This window comes from Hevea brasiliensis, chromosome 16 (assembly GCF_030052815.1).
Source record: "Hevea brasiliensis isolate MT/VB/25A 57/8 chromosome 16, ASM3005281v1, whole genome shotgun sequence".
Classification (NCBI taxonomy): Eukaryota; Viridiplantae; Streptophyta; class Magnoliopsida; order Malpighiales; family Euphorbiaceae; genus Hevea; species Hevea brasiliensis.
The window spans coordinates 1,495,406-1,511,926 of NC_079508.1; positions in this window are offsets into that span (position 1 = coordinate 1,495,406).

Sequence of the window (16,521 nt, forward strand, 5' to 3'; positions counted from 1 at the left end):
AACTTAACCCAAGCTTCATATCATCTACCAAACCACCTCAAAACCCCATTTTCCCTTCACAAAAACTTATCATCACCACTAGAGCAAGCATAAGGCAGCAATTTGAAGAGGAAAAAGTGAAGATTTACAAGCTCAAGTTAGAGCTCTAAAGTGATTAGTGTCCAATCTCTTTATTTTTTTTAAATTCAAGTTTAGGAAGTTGAATTGAGTTAAGATTTATGAAGAATTGAAATGAAATTCATTGGTATGCTCGCTCTACATTTTCGACAACCATGGTAATCTTAGTGTAGTGATGAATTTCTTTAATTTAAAGGAGTGTATAGGCTGCCCTTGATGTGAATGTATCACTTCAATTATTAATTTATGAGTTTGGTGTAAGAAATTGGAACTTAGCAAAATTTAGGGCTAGGGTTTGGGCAACAAATTATGATTTTGCTCATGTATTGGTGAAAGAAAATTCTAATGGTCAATTAGTGACCATTTGGTTGTGTTTGAGTAGGAATTGAAGTGAATTGTGCCATGAGAATTGAGGTTAGAGGTGCTGCCTTGAGTGACCTGCAGGGTTGGGTGTGAGTCCAGCAAGGTTGGATAGCTTTAACTTGAGTTGTGTAGGTTCAATTGGTGCAAGACAAATTGGACATAAAATTAAACACATAATGGCACAACTTTGATGAAGGAACCCTGTCCAGAAAACAAACTTAGGATGCCCTAAAAATTGACCAAATCCGACTAACACACATTCTACCTGGGCAAAATGACCAAATGAATAGTGTTCATTCATTGTTCATAACTCAATGTAGAAAGGTCAAATTGACTTGAAATTTATATCAATGGAAAGCTTAGGCAAATTAGAACAACTTTCATGTAGGATACAAACTCAAATTCTGGACTTAACTAAATGAAATTGCTAGCCAAATTTGAATTACCAAATATGGCAGAACTAAAATTGCCCAGAAATTCTGGGTAAAGGCAATCCGACCAGTTATGGTGAAATAGCCATAACTTGAGCTAGAAAACTCCAGATGAGGTAATTAAAAAAGTGAAATATAACTAGACACAATAAAGAACAACTTTGATCAAGAATGGCCTAATGGAACAGTGAACTCTAGCACCCAAAACTGAAATTTTTGATTTATTCTCTATTAGTTAGAAGTATGGATTGGCAACTAATGCCAACACTTTTGGGAACCAAAATGTGGTAAATCTATGTGATTAAAACTCATGTAACTATTATATATGAGAAAGTCAATATTTTGACTACCAAATGAATAGTAACCTTACATGTTAAGTACAAATATTCAAGAAATAACTTTGTAATATGCCCTAGTAGGCCTAGTGTGATTGGTTTGGATAGGTTGGCATGCCAATAGGGTTTTGATAGCAGTACTGCGTATGACTTCATGTCATTCTGTGATATGATAGCCTATGGCTATACTGATTATGATGTTATACTTAGCTTTATGCCTTATTGCTTTTATGGCTTATTAGCCATTCTGTCTGAACACCGGGAGACACATTGTGACCGATGGTGTGACGGCTCGAGGTACTTGGTACCCAGTGCTAGTTTACCCGTTTATCCAGTCTGGTAAATTTGTATAGGTTACTTGGGCATGGAAAAGTATAAATGTAATTGAATTGATTATTAAAGGAAGTAAGGAAATTAAATATCTAGATAAAGAACAAGAATGATTACAATACAATAAAAAGAGGCTCAAAATCATCAAGAAAATGATTAATAAAATGTTAGAAAGAGTTAATATCATAAGATGTAATTAGCCTTCGACTAAACAATAAGCTTGTAATTATTTATTTCTTATAAGCACAATAACTAGGAAATTTTTACTTTTATTTGCATATTATATTTTCTTATATTATTGGCACCACTAAGCTTTATGCTTAGCGCGTCGCTTTTGCAACGCGTAGGTACTGAAGATTTGGCTAGAGAGCCTAGCAGACCACAAACTGGGTGAGACTTGTATACAGATCTACATAGTATCCGTGTCACCTCACAAACTTCAGTGCATTGGTAAGACACTAGGTTCCATTTTGGTATTTTGTACTGTTTGTAATTAAACTATTATTTTCTCATGTATAAATTGTAACTTATGTAATATAAATTGGTATGAATGTCAGTATTTGTAAATTTGTATTTATAAATGAAATGTATATGATTATGATGTTAAATGAATGAATGAAAAATGGAAGAATTTTTTAGAATTGATGAGAAAATTGAGAGTTGTGGAATTGAATGACTATTGGAAGTGTTTTTCACAGGTTCCGAAGAACTGTTTTCTCCATTTTTAGCCGGTACTCTATTAGATTTTCTAAAAAATTTTTGAAACCTCAAATTAATTTATAGTTTCAATAAATGATCTAAATGAGATCAATTTCATAAATTTCACTTAATAATTATAAATAAATAAATCAAGAATGGATAATAATAAATAAGATAAAATATGGTGTTCTGACACACTGTGTGGCATATCTTGTTCGGCTACACTGTAGACGGGTAAGGGGTGTCACAGATTCTATAGGTTTTTTATTTGGGAATTTTGAAAATTCTCAGGTTCAGTTGCTGAAAGCCATAGTTTCAGAAGCTAAAGCATGCAGTTTCTTAGAAAATTTGGAAAATTTCCAGGTTCAGCAACCAAAGTCCAAGGGTTCAGCAGCTGAAGTCAGCATTGGACTAAAAGGCCATTCAAAGCCTAAGACTTTGGCAACCAAAGTACATTCTTCCTGACTTTTTCTTCCTTCTTTTCTAAAGTTCTAAAACATGGTTTCATATTTCTAAGGGCATAGAATAAGATGTTTAATATGTGTAGAGAGTTTTAGAACTTTGTATAACTTTCTAGGGTCTGATTTTATAAGATTGGGCTTAAGGGACTCGAAAGGTTAAGGATCCGAGGATAGATACCGTTCGAGATAGGAGGTTGATAGGCTACAAAAGGTCAATAACTCTAACCTTAATAAAATAAAAAGTATTTAAATTTAATTTATGATCATCCTCATGCATCATGTCATATTTATTTAGGATGTACGCATCTAGAGCATGAATATGTTACATAATTGCATAATTTTTATTGGTGCATTTGATGGATGATAGATAACCCACTGACTCATCCCATTTTATGACTATATTATGTTATGTATGTTATGGATCCATAAAATCCAAGTGGGGATCTTTATGATGCCCCTAGAGCATAACATAGGTCGTGTTTTAAGCAAAAGTCCTGAGGAGCCTCTGTATGAGCTTGGCACATTGGATATATATGTTAAGTGAAAGTCTTAAGGAGCCTCACACATTGGATTTGGGGAGTCATTGGTGACAAGTCCATCCTACATGAAATGTTTGTGATGTAAAAACCCATTTGGATAATGCATTGCATATGTATGAAAATGAATGATATAATTAATGTTGGTTAGTTTGCTCACTGAGCTTGTGTACGCTTACCTCTTTCCCTAACCCCCAGGTGTAGGACTATAGGATTACAAGATTCTTTGGAGAGAGAGCAATAAGGATAGCTTTAGCACTCTTCTTTATGTATGATATATGGATAGATAGACATGTAAAATGTGAATGGATAGTACTATGCTAGCAATTATAGAAAATTAGAGTTATGTAACATTTTTAAGTACGAATGATGAAGTTTATGATTATGTTAACCTCTTTTGGGAGTATATATGTGGAACCATTATGCTTTAGAGCTTATGTGTGTTAAGGTTCAAATTATGGACAATTTTTATGTTAAAGACATTTATGTATGGATGAAAAGACTAAGGTGTAATGATTTGTTATATATTTAAGTATAGTTAGAACAGGTGTTAAATGTATATTTATAGTTTTTAGGCTAGTTATGGGTTCCGGTAACCTTAAGCTGACTCGATCCCTAGCACCAGTAATGGCCCTAGCTTGAGTCATTACAAAATTCCTGGAGGTGGCTTTGAAGATCTCCAAGAGATTTGCGCTTAGAAAAGGAAAGAAATGGGAGGTGAGGCAAGTTTCGAGCCTCCAGTAAATAATAGCAAGAAAAGTAAAGCGATCATAATTGGCGCTAGAGAACGGGTTAGCTTAAGGCTACTAGAACCAGTAACAAGCCTAGGACTATAGACTTTCACCTTCTAAGGGCACACATAACTACTTTAGAACTTTACTTAAGCCTTAATTTTCCTTTTTGTCTACTAGTACTATGGCTGCCGAAATCTTGGACTACGGCTGTTGAAATCTTGGACTTCGGCTGTTGAAATCTTATACTTCGGCTGTCAAACCTAGAATTTTTTGAGATTTTCTAGAGAAACTGCTTGCTTTGGTGGCCAAAACCTAGAATTTTTTTAGATTTTCTAGAGAAACTGCTTGCTTTAGTGGCCAAAATGATGATTTTTGATAGCCAAACCTAAGAATTTTTAGAATTCCCAAGTCGAATACCTATAGCAACTCTTGCCCAAACAACTCAAAACTCAACCTCAAGACTCCAAAACACAATCCAACTAAAAAAACACATTTCTAAGGCATCTATGAACTCAAAAACATCCTTGGATGCTACATGCATCCATCAACTACAAGAATTTAAGATTCTTTTAAACTTCAAACATAACATTAACAATTCAAGAAAACAAGAAAAACATCAATTTTATTGTATCATTGTAAAATAATAAGAAATGTATCTAGTTCATGCCTCTAAACACTCTACTCTTTGTCAAGAAACACATAATAAGAACTAGCATGCCAAAATCATCAAAGCCCCCTACATTCAACAACTTTTTTAAGCTCCACAAAAGAAATCCAACTCAACTCTACATGCACCTCACATAAAATAACATAGCCCATAAAACATACTTGAAGACCATCTAGAAGCAGAAAAGAAAGAAAATGTACCTCTTTTCCCTTGAACTTGAATTGAGAGGATTGATGGTCCAAGCTTCAACCCACTCTCCCTTGACTTCCCCAAAGAAGATCCAAGTATCAAGGTATTCAAAACATGAAATTGCCTAAAGGATTTCAACTAAAACCCTTTGCATGCAACAATAGCTAAGGGAGAGAGAAAAAAAAAATTAATTTTCTTTGAAAAATGAAAATAAGTGTGCTATTTATACCCCTATTGTCGAGGGGACTTTTAGCTTACCAGAGTCTATTCTATCTAAAAGAACAGTTAAACAGTAATAAGGGACTTCGGCTGCCAAAAGTCCAACTTTGGATTGCTGAAGTTCTTGCTACCCATAAGGATACCTTAATTTCTTTCCTTAACAAAACAAGCATTTAAGTTAGACTCTTAACACATCAATATATATATATATATATATATATATATATATATATGTGTGTGTGTGTGTGTGTGTGTGTGTGTGTATACTCACACACACACACATACACACATACATATATGGTTCCCCATCACCATTTTCATGTCTGTGCAAATCTCAATTCTACAAGGATTTTCTATCAATGATAGGAATTTTGATATCGAAAAATATTAGGTGTTACAATCTTCCCCCCTTAAGAACATTCATCCCCGAATGTTCAACAGCTGGGGGTGTACTAAGGAAAAACATTTACTCTCTAGAACCCAACACATAACATCATAAGAAAACATGATTTTCACATAGGAACACATTAAGTTCACACATTGTGGAATCTCTTTCTGCATATTGTAACACTCTATATCCTCACATCTTGTAGTCATACTTAATATTAGAGATTCCATAAACACTAGATACTTCATACATATTCTTTACATCTAAACTTCTTCATCACATATTTCTTCATTACTTTCAACTTGTTCCTTATCTCACTCTTTATATTTCCTTTATAGCAACTTCCTTTCTTACCTTCTCTTTTCCTACACATTACATCCCTTTACACTATTATCTATTTTATCACTCACCATCTTACTTCTTTTGGTGGCACTGAAGCAACCCATTATGCTTCCATTGTGCACTTTAATAACTTTTACTGCACTTCTAATTATTGTGAAGCCAGTAAAACATGTCACTATAGCTTACTATCCCTCTTTCTCTATTACATAGGTGTGCCTCCAACTTTTTTGTAGAGGCTGCCACTTCTTTTTAGGCAGAAGTGGTCCATCCTAAATCTTTTTATTCCTTACTCCTTAAACATCATGGGATAGTACCTCCACTATCAGAAGTATATTCCTATGGTAAGGTTCTTATGGTTACCACTCCCTTATAATGGAGTGAAGAAGGGTTTTAATAATAGTAACCCTTTCTAGACCCTTTCTTAGGTGAACCCTATCTATTTCCCTTATAGCACTCAAGGTGTCATCACCTATTTGATGATGACACTCACCCTCTTACTAACTCATCTCTTCTTTTTTTCTTTGTAACATATCTTGAATTTTCATTTTTCTTTTCATTCTTCTATTACTTCTTTCTCATTAAACTTCACTTCCATTTCTCTCATTATTTTCCTTTTTCTTTTCATTCATTTAACACTTACCTACTTCTCACTTACTTCTTTACCTATACCTTACCTAAAAAATTCTTATTTCTTACTTTTATTCCATTATTCTTTCATATCACCTGTCTCAACTTATCTTTTACTTTTCTACCCCCCTATAAGAACACATGAGGAAATCATCAAAGCCCTCCTCTTATAACTTATAGGTAGGCCTTGTCATCCTCCCACTCTTTCCCTTCACTAGTCTTCTCTCATCATTCCTTCATCTATTAAGATTATAGGAGGAATTAACTCTTACATATGCCTTATCTCTCATTCTTTACTCTTTCTTCATACCTTTTCCTAAGGTCTAGGACTAGAGATAATCTACCTCTTTCCTATTTGTAGAGGTTCACAAGTCAACCCGCTACTTTATCAGGTATGCTTTCCCTTCAAAGAGAAAGAGAACTCATATATTATACACTTACCTCATCATGTCATTAAACACATAGCATAAAATAAGCTTAGTATCTCTAACCCTTCTAGAGACTTCCTAAGCCTTACACACTTAAAAGGGCATGTATATTACCATACTTGCCATAATTAGACACTTAACTTTCTACACATAACATCTTTTACTTTTAGGTCTAACCTTTTAAACTTAGAGCTGTGATACCACTATGTCATGACCTAGTTAAGGGGTCTCATAATCGGCACTAGGGAATAGATCAGCTTAAGGCTGTCGGAATCTATAGCAAGCCTAAGACTATAGACTTTGACCTTCTAAAGGCCCACATAACTGCTTTGGAACTTTTCTTAAAGTCTAAAGGAGGTTCTTTCCTCCCTAAGACTCAAACTCATTCGAAAGAGCTTAAAACTTTAAATGCATTATGCGAAAATTTCTTTTTCTGTCTCTATTTATCATTATCATTATTATTGTACTAAACTTTATTTGTACAAAATTAAGCTCTTTCTGTAACCTTTACATAACTGCTACAAACCAAATAACTTTCTTTGAATTGGTACCCTAGGAAGGTAAGCTATAAACCTTTACATTCTTATGTCTGTTATGGCTATTCATCATGTTTATACATAAACTTTGAAAATGTTCCCCTCAAGGGACCTCTTTTTCTTAGTCAATGCATCTTAACTTTAACTACATCCTATTAATCACCCTATTTTTACTTCTTTATGAACATTTGGTCTACCCTTGGTATTGAGATACTTAGGAAGGTCACTGATTACTTCAATAGACTTTCATTAACTTTCTCAAATTTAGTGTGACTAATAAAATAGTACTTTATCTTCTTTACATAATTATGCATTCAAATTTTATCATGTTTTTCCATTGGAACAACTCACTATACATATATCTAAACAACCTACTTGCAAGCACATTTTTATGATGTCATCATACATTAGACATACATGCCCATGCCATAAACATAAAACATACAATTATAATACATTAAATACACTCACTTACATGACACCATGACATGACATAAATACATATTTCTATACTATTAGAACATTTGTACATAACATGCTGACTACTAATAGTATTACAACATCTGTTTTGGTTGGGGGGGAGCTGGGAGGCTCAGTATGCATAAACTACTTAAACAACCACATTCTTTCTTTCATTTTATACATATAATTGTCAAACACATGAATGCAACAATCATCAATCATATGCAAACATAGTAGTCATGTCACAAGTGACTCCCTAATAATCCAATGTGCCCGACCATACAAAGGCTCCTTAGGACTTTCGCTTAATATATCTAATGTGCCCGGCTCATACAGAGGCTCATCAAGGCTTTTACTTAAAATATGACATTTGTCATGCACCAGGGCCTCTTAAGGACCTCATCTAGATTTATGGATCCATAACATACATAATATAACATAATAGTAATCATGGTGGAGTCAAGTGGGTTATCCATAATCTACCTTACATCATAAACAATTATGCAATTTCATCAAGTAAGGTTCTAATGCACTACACCCTAATGTCAATGCATTTCATGATGCATGATCATGCTTAAAGTAGAATTTAAAATGGTCACGACCAGAATTCTGGGCCAGATTGGCACTAGGACTTGGGTCAGCATAAGGCCTCTAAAGCCTTTAGTAAGCCTAACTGTTCCTAGCCTAACCATAAGGCCCAAAATTATAGTCCAATTTTCAAGAAAATAAATGGATAAAGTTCGGTCATAAATTAGACTATCCAATGGGGAGTTTTAACTCACTTGACCTATAAACACAAAAATATCTCAATTTGGGGAGCTTAGCTCACCCTCACAATCCTAAAGGCAAGTATATAATCAAATGGGAGCTCAGCTCCCTTAATCAAAGTAAATACTCATCCCATACATTCTAACATATCCATATAATAGCTTTACAACTTCAAAGAAATAAATTATTACAGTCCCAACATAATTAAAACACTTCTAGCGCATGTAGAGTTCTAGATTAGAAAATAAGAAAATAAAATCATAATAAAACTTCTACTGGTAAACCTATGAGAAAGAAAGTAAGTTAATTTCAAAGAGCCCTCCTATCACCTAAGAAAAATAGTTGAACTGGAGTGAGCGTTCAACTCATAGAGTAAAATATTGATTTTAAATATAATTTCTATAGCTATCTAAGCCTAATGCATTTCTATGTGTAAAATGCAACATACACACATATTATCAAACAAGTCAAACAATATTTGCACAAAAGATAATTTAGAGTACTCACACACCTGTGTGTCATATCAATCATATACATATATATGGGAGCCAATCCCCTGTACAGCTCTTTTAATTCCAACCTCTGCCAACAAGATCAACTCGAGTTGGACTTTTTCTTAATAATCTAGGTGCTGGGGGTCAGCAAGATCAACTCAAAGCCGTACTCACCCCAACTTATCCATAAAAAAGATTGGGTCCCAGCGAGTCAAGCTCTAGCCGTGACTACCTGTCCTACCCATATCCATAACCACACCACACACACACAACTCTGAATTACCTTAAGGCAATATCCACAATAATGCCATTAATTAAATATGTAATACAAGGCGTGCCTAGTGATTAACCATATACATAAGTGAATGCATGGGCATGTGTTGAATATATAATAATATTAAAATTATAAATAAAATCAATATCTACTCACAAATTATCTAAATGTCACTAGGGCGATTGAGAAGATGAGGAAGGTTGACTCAAATCACCTAAATAATCATATTCAAAAAATTTATCAATATTAACTCAAAATAAAGAACTAAAGAGCCTAAGACACCCTAGTTTTATGCCAAAAATCTAGCAGAATTTCCCTTGTACCTAGACCTATCTAACCTACAAAATAACTCAACTAATACTTCTCAATGCAAAAGGCCTTAGGCCCACAACACAATAACTACATAATGCCTCTCTTGGGGCTGGCAAACTAGTTAATTCTCACATAAAATAATTATTTAAAAATTTAAGACATTACAAAAATAATCAAAAAGCATTTGAAATCAATGTGAGCAGTTTATACTTACATTTTGTAATGCTTATTCATTCGCTCTTACCCCTAGATTTGTCAGGTAGACTTGATCTCATGTGTGCTTCCTAGGATGCTCTGATATCAAATCGACTCAAAACCTGACTTTTTTAAACTTTGATCACTGACTCTAATAAAGTGGTGAAACAACAAACATATCAATTCAATATCCTAAACTCCCTAAAACATGTGAAGGACCTTTAATGTAGATCATCTAGGTCCTTTTTGGATCATAAAAACAAGTTTTAGACCCTTAAAATAAAAAGAGAAATAAGGCTAGCAGAACCAATTTTGGCTGTCGAAGTAAGGGACTTCGATTGTCAAAGTAAGGGACTTCAGCTACTGAAGTCTTGAACATCAGCAACCCTTTTTCGAGTAGTAGCTACTGTGACTACTGAAGTCTTGGACCTTAGCAGCTGAAGTCTTAAGCCTTAATTTCCTTTTTGTCCAGTAGTGACTATGGCTACTAAAGTCTTGGATTTTGGCTGCCGAACCTAGAAATTTTTCAGATTTGCTCGAGAAACTACCTATTTCGGCTACTAAAATAATGGTTTTCAATAGTAAAACCTAGCAATTTTCAAAATTCCTAAGCCAAAAACCTACAACAACTCTTGTCCAAACAACTCAAAACTCAACCTCAAGACTCCAAAACACAATCCAACTAAAAAAAAAAAATTCTAAAGCATCTATAAACTCAAAAACATCCTTCAATGCTATATGCATCCATCAACAACATGAATTCAAGATTCTTCTAAACTTCAAACATAACATTAACAATTTAAGGAAATAAGAAATACATTAATTTCATTGCATCATTTTAAAATAATAAGAAATCTAGCTAGTTCATGCCTTTAAACACTATACTCTTTTATCAAGAAAAACACAATAAGAAGTAACATGCTAAAATCATCAAAACCCCCTACATGCAACAACTTTTCTAACCTCCACAAAAGAAATCCACCTCAAACTCTACATGCACCTCACATAAAACAACCTATCCCATAAAACATACTTGAAGACCATCTAGAAAAACAATAGGAAAGAAAATTTACCTCTTTTTAAGACTGAGCATTCGATCGGTTTGGTTCAAAATCGAACGGAACCAAATAAGACAAAAAATAAATTTTGTATAAATTTAAAAATCAAATTGAATTGAATTATGCAAATAACTGAACCGAATCAAACCAAAATAATTCAATTTGGTTTGGTTTAAAAGATCGATTCTTCCTCTTCCATTTTGTCTTTTTTTTCTTTACAAAGTCACACCCATTCATAACTCAAACTCATTCTTGATTCGCAGGCTTACATAATTTTGGAATTACATTAAAAATCAAATATAAAATCATATGAAGAGTAACATTTGCAAACACAAAATCAAACCAAATGAACATTCAAAATCATTTATATACAAAATTGCATTTACAAATTACGAAGAATTTATTCAAATATTGAAAATAATTTCTAGAATGCCTTTGCACATAATTGATTACTTAGACAAATACTAGCAAGCCTTAATATTTATAATTGATTCAAACATTCAATAATCAACATCTAGTCATCCATGCGAAGTCATCAACTGAAAAAAAAAAAAAAAAAAGATAAGCAAGCCCTAGTCAACCATCTGAGAAGCCCCGATCAAACATTCAACACTACATGTGGGTCTCTTTCTGAAAAGCATCGTAAGGTTTTGAGATTGACTAAGGAGTAAAAAAGGAGGGAGATGAGTTTTGTTGTTTTTAGAGATGGGTATATCGAGCAAGATGGCCATGGGTGGTGGGCCTATTAGAGAGTGTAGCAAAGAGAATAACAAGAACAAAATGGGTAGATCGAAGGAGCCATAAGTGGTGTATCTGTTAGTGTTGTAACAAGAATGAGGAAAAGGAGGAGAAAAAGAGTGTAAGAGAGAAGGCAATCTCTAAATGTTTACATGCCCTATGTAAAATGATGCTTATTTATGCCAATAAAATGATGTGTTTACAATTTGGTTTGAATTAGTTTTTTAAAAATTTATCTCTAAAATTGAATCGATTAAACCAAAAAATTTTAAAATTAAAACCAAACTAAATTTTCATATAAATGGACTGAATTTCTGAATTGAGGTGGTTCAGTTCGGTTATTTTGATTTGAACAAATATTACTTAGCCCTACCTTTTTTTCCCTTGAACTTGAATTGAGAGGATTAATGGTCCAAGCTTTAACCCACTTTCCCTTGAATTCCCCAAAGAAGCTCCAAGCATCAAGGTATCCAAAACATGAAATTGCCTAAAGGATTTCAACTTAAACCTTTTGCATGCAACAACAGCTAAGGGAAATGGAAAAAAATTGATTTTCTTTGAAAAATGAAACTAAGTGGGCTATTTATACCTCTGCTGTTGAGGGGACTTTTGGCTTACTGGAGTCCATTCTATCCAAAAGAATAGTTAAATAGTAAAAAGGGACTTCGACTATCGAAAGTCTAACATTCAGCTGCCGAAGTTCCTTCTGCCCATAAGGATACCTTAATTTCTTTTCTTAACAAAACACACATATAGCTTAGACTTTTAACACATCAATTTCATACATACATATACACATATACATATACAATTCCCTATCACCACTTTCTTGTCCATGAAAATTTTAATTTCATAAGGATTTCCCATCGATGATAGGAATTCTAACATCAAAAAATGATGGGTGTTGCACACCCCTCCTGTCTTGGTAGTTAAAGAGCCTATTCAAGCTCAAGAAAATGAAGTAGTTGCTCCTACTTCTACTCCCACAAATGCTACCACAACCTTCACTACTAGTGGTCTAGATGTTGCCTTTTGTAGACAAAGGTAAGTGGTCGAGAATTGGCACTTGGCTAAGTTGTTGGGTAGAAAGTTTACCCTTCTAGGTGACCAAGCTCATCTTAAGCCAGAGGGTGACTGAGAGCTTATTCTTCTATCCATAAGTTTAATTTTAGAGGTTGTGATAGCAAACCACCTAATCCAGGAGCATATACAAGGTTTTAAAGATGCATATGGCAAGCTTCATAGAAAATGCAACACTCTGGAAATGACTGTTAAGAAGGGAGATAAGCAAATCAAGGAACTGTAATCAGACTTGGATAACTCTGATAATAAAGTGGCTAAGCTGATAGAAAATTAATTCATCAAGAAGAAAACCACTGGGTTGAGATGAGGTGAGTCAGCCAATGAGTGGAAAGCTAAAGCAATAGGTTGGGTCCTCTAATGAATGCTAGTTGACTTATAGATAACCTTGCAAGTGTTCATTATTACTAAGCTTTCAAAGTGCCAGCCTAGCATTGACTTCAACTAGGTCAAGAAGATTGTTTCAAACTTTGCATCTAAAGATGAGAAAGAAGAAAAGGAAGGGGACAATGAAGAGGTTGGTGACAAGGCCCCTCTAGGCATTGGTAATGAAACAAGGGCGAATAACCCCTGAAAGTTGTATTTATGCCTTAATCTAATATAAAATTTGAACTTAATCAATGAATTTCTCTCTTTATGTCCCTTCTGAGTATGGTTTGAGTATTCTTGGTCATTGTCCAAGCATTCTGTTTAATTGGATTAAAATCTAAGTAACATAATAACTTGTAAATACTTCAATCATTGACTAAACCAAAGTCTGTGTAACCCATAAAATAAGAAGTTTTTTTTTTTTTTTTTTTAAGGACTAATGTTCTAGGAATGAGATAAGTTTTGTCAAGACCAATGTCCAGATAACCTAGGAAATGAAATACTTAGTTTTTTTAAGGACCAATGTTCGAGTAACTTAGTAAATAAGATACTTTAATTTTTTCAGGACAAATGTCTGAGTAGACATATATAACAAAAATTACCTCATTCAAGTACATGTTATAGTAAGTAATCACTTATGAATGTTATGAATATTAAGATGATCTTTTATACAATCTAGTTAGATAGCTTTAGCTTTTAGCTAGATGTGTTGATGGTGAATATATGGCCTTTGTCTAGGCCACTTGGATGGTCTTATGCTTTTGATGGCTTTATTTATGCCACTTGGGAGGACTTATGCCATAGATGGCTATGTTTATGCCACTTAGGCAAACTTATGCCTTAGATGGTTATGTCTATGCCATTTGGGTAGACTTATGACTTAGATGGCTTTGTCTATACCCCTTGGGTGAACTTATACCTTGGATGATTGTGTCTACTTCACTTGGGTGGACTTATGGCTTGTGGTTGTGTCTACACCACTTGAGAGGACTAATGCCTTAGATGTTCATTTAAGTGTATTAGCATGATGGATAAACAATGTAGCAGGAAATAAGTATTATCTTTATTTGGTAAACAAGGAGCAATTTACATAAGCTATGAAAGAGTAAACTGGCATATTGATAATACTTTTTGAGGTTGGAGATGTTCCAAGTGTGATGAAGTTGTTTGCCGTTCATGTCAGCTAGCTTGTAGGTTCCTGGGTGAATGACTTTAAAGACCAAGTAAGGGCATTTCCAATTCTAATCAAGCTTAACTATTCTAACTTTACCTTTATTTATGCCAGCTCTTTTCATGACTAGGTCCCCAACACAAAAAGTACAGCCTTTGACTTTTGCATTGAACATCTAAGCCATTCTTTGCTTATATGTTGCCATGTGAATAAATGCTTGTTCCATTAGAGTTTCTAATTGATCAAGGGCGAATCTAAGGTCTTCTTCATTAGCAGAGGATTTTGGGTTTTCAACTCGAGTGGTTTAGGCATGAAACTTAGCTAGGATAATGTAGACTCCTATTTTTGTGACCTTGTGGACTGTGCATTGAGGCCATGAGGATATGACTGTGAGATATATTTAGAGGCATTAAAAATGGATAATCATATATATGGCATGTTTCTTGGAGAAAAAAAAAATTAAAGAGTAAAAAAATGTTTAATTAAATTTAAATGAAATTTATTTTTTGTTTAAATTTAATTTGGGAAATTTATTTTATTAAAAAACTAATTAGACCTAATTGTCTATCTAAGGCCAATAAGGCTTAGTAGAGAATTTGGATTAAATAAATAAAAGCACACAATTCTTTTTTATTTTTAAAGGAAAATAAAAATTAAATAGGAAGTTTCCTTTTTAAGACTCTTTAAATCTTCTGATTTAGTGATTAAATAAACTTTTTATCTAGATTTTTGACCTAAACCCTATAAATACCTCACAAAAAAAAAAAAAAAACAAGGGAGAGAGAAGGAGGGGAGGAGAGAACAATACAATACAAGAAAAAAAACTCTCACTCCATTTATCTAATTCAGTAAGTTTTCTCCATCTCTATCTTTTTTTTCTTCTCTCTTTCTTTCTTTCTTTCTTTCTTTCTTTTTCCTTCAAGAGAACTTCAAGATTTCTTTAAAGTATGTGTTTTAAATTACGAATATTCAAGAAATATGTCATACATTTATTTTTTCAAATTTATACGCCTTTAGATGGTCTTATATGTTCATAACATTCATGTATATGGGAAAATTTTGAGGGTGATAACAACTCTGCACATGTTCTTATTTCTGTTACTTTGTTTTTAATTAATTTTTCGTGCACTTATGTTTTTGCAAAAATTTTATTAAAATTATATTTGTTATCTTCATGAAATTTTGATAATTTTAGCCTTAAGAATCATGAAAAAAGCTATTAAATTGAGTAAGTTATGGCTGTCCAAAATTACAGTGTCAGCAGATCATGAATTGCAGTGAAGCCGAATTTCAAGGCTTATATCTCCCTCAATTATTCGTCTTTTTCTGCAATTCTTGAGTCCAAAATTAAATTGAAGATCTTGTCTAACTTTTTCCTATTGGTTTCACAAAAAAATATTTTGTAGTTTAAGAGATATTGCAGTTTTTTAAAAGTGGTGCAAATCTATAACCGTCAAAAGTTCTGATTTTTTAAAATTATTTGGTAATGATTTTGATTTGGTTATTAATTTTATAATTTAATTTAATGTTTGACCTTGCTCCAGTAATTTTTCTAATTGTTTAGATTTTTAGAAATTCAAATATAAAGACACAGTGAATCTTTCAAATCTAGAAATTTTCTTTTGTTTATATTTTTTTGGTGTTCAAGTTTTAAATTGTACCTTAATCTAATTCTAGTGATGTAGATAATATGATATAATGTTGTGAAGTGTTAGAATTAGGTTAGATGGACTCAAGGCCATTGTATAGTTTTGGCCCATTAAAAGCCCATTTTTTAAGTGATTAAATTTTTAATTGTAATATTTATTTTATTTTAAAAAATAAATTGGTAAGTAGACATAAGGTTATTACTAAAAAGAGTAATAATTGCATGGAGTTTAGTGAAGCTTAACAGGAGTAAGACAGGAATTAACTTATCATACTAAAAGAGAAGACCCTTTTTTAAGGGTAGGTTGCCCCAATGGTAGCTGCAATAATTAAAAGGTAAGTACCCTTTAAATTTTCTTACAATAACAATTTTATATATATTATATAGTAATAATAGGATTTACTTAATAAATAATAAAATCAATTTTATTTGTATCTTCAATCCACTTGTGTATGAAATTTAATTAAATAAATATTAGGTAATTTAAAATTAAATCTTGTTTGTATAAAAAAATCAACTTTGACAAGTAAATTAAATGTAATTAAATACT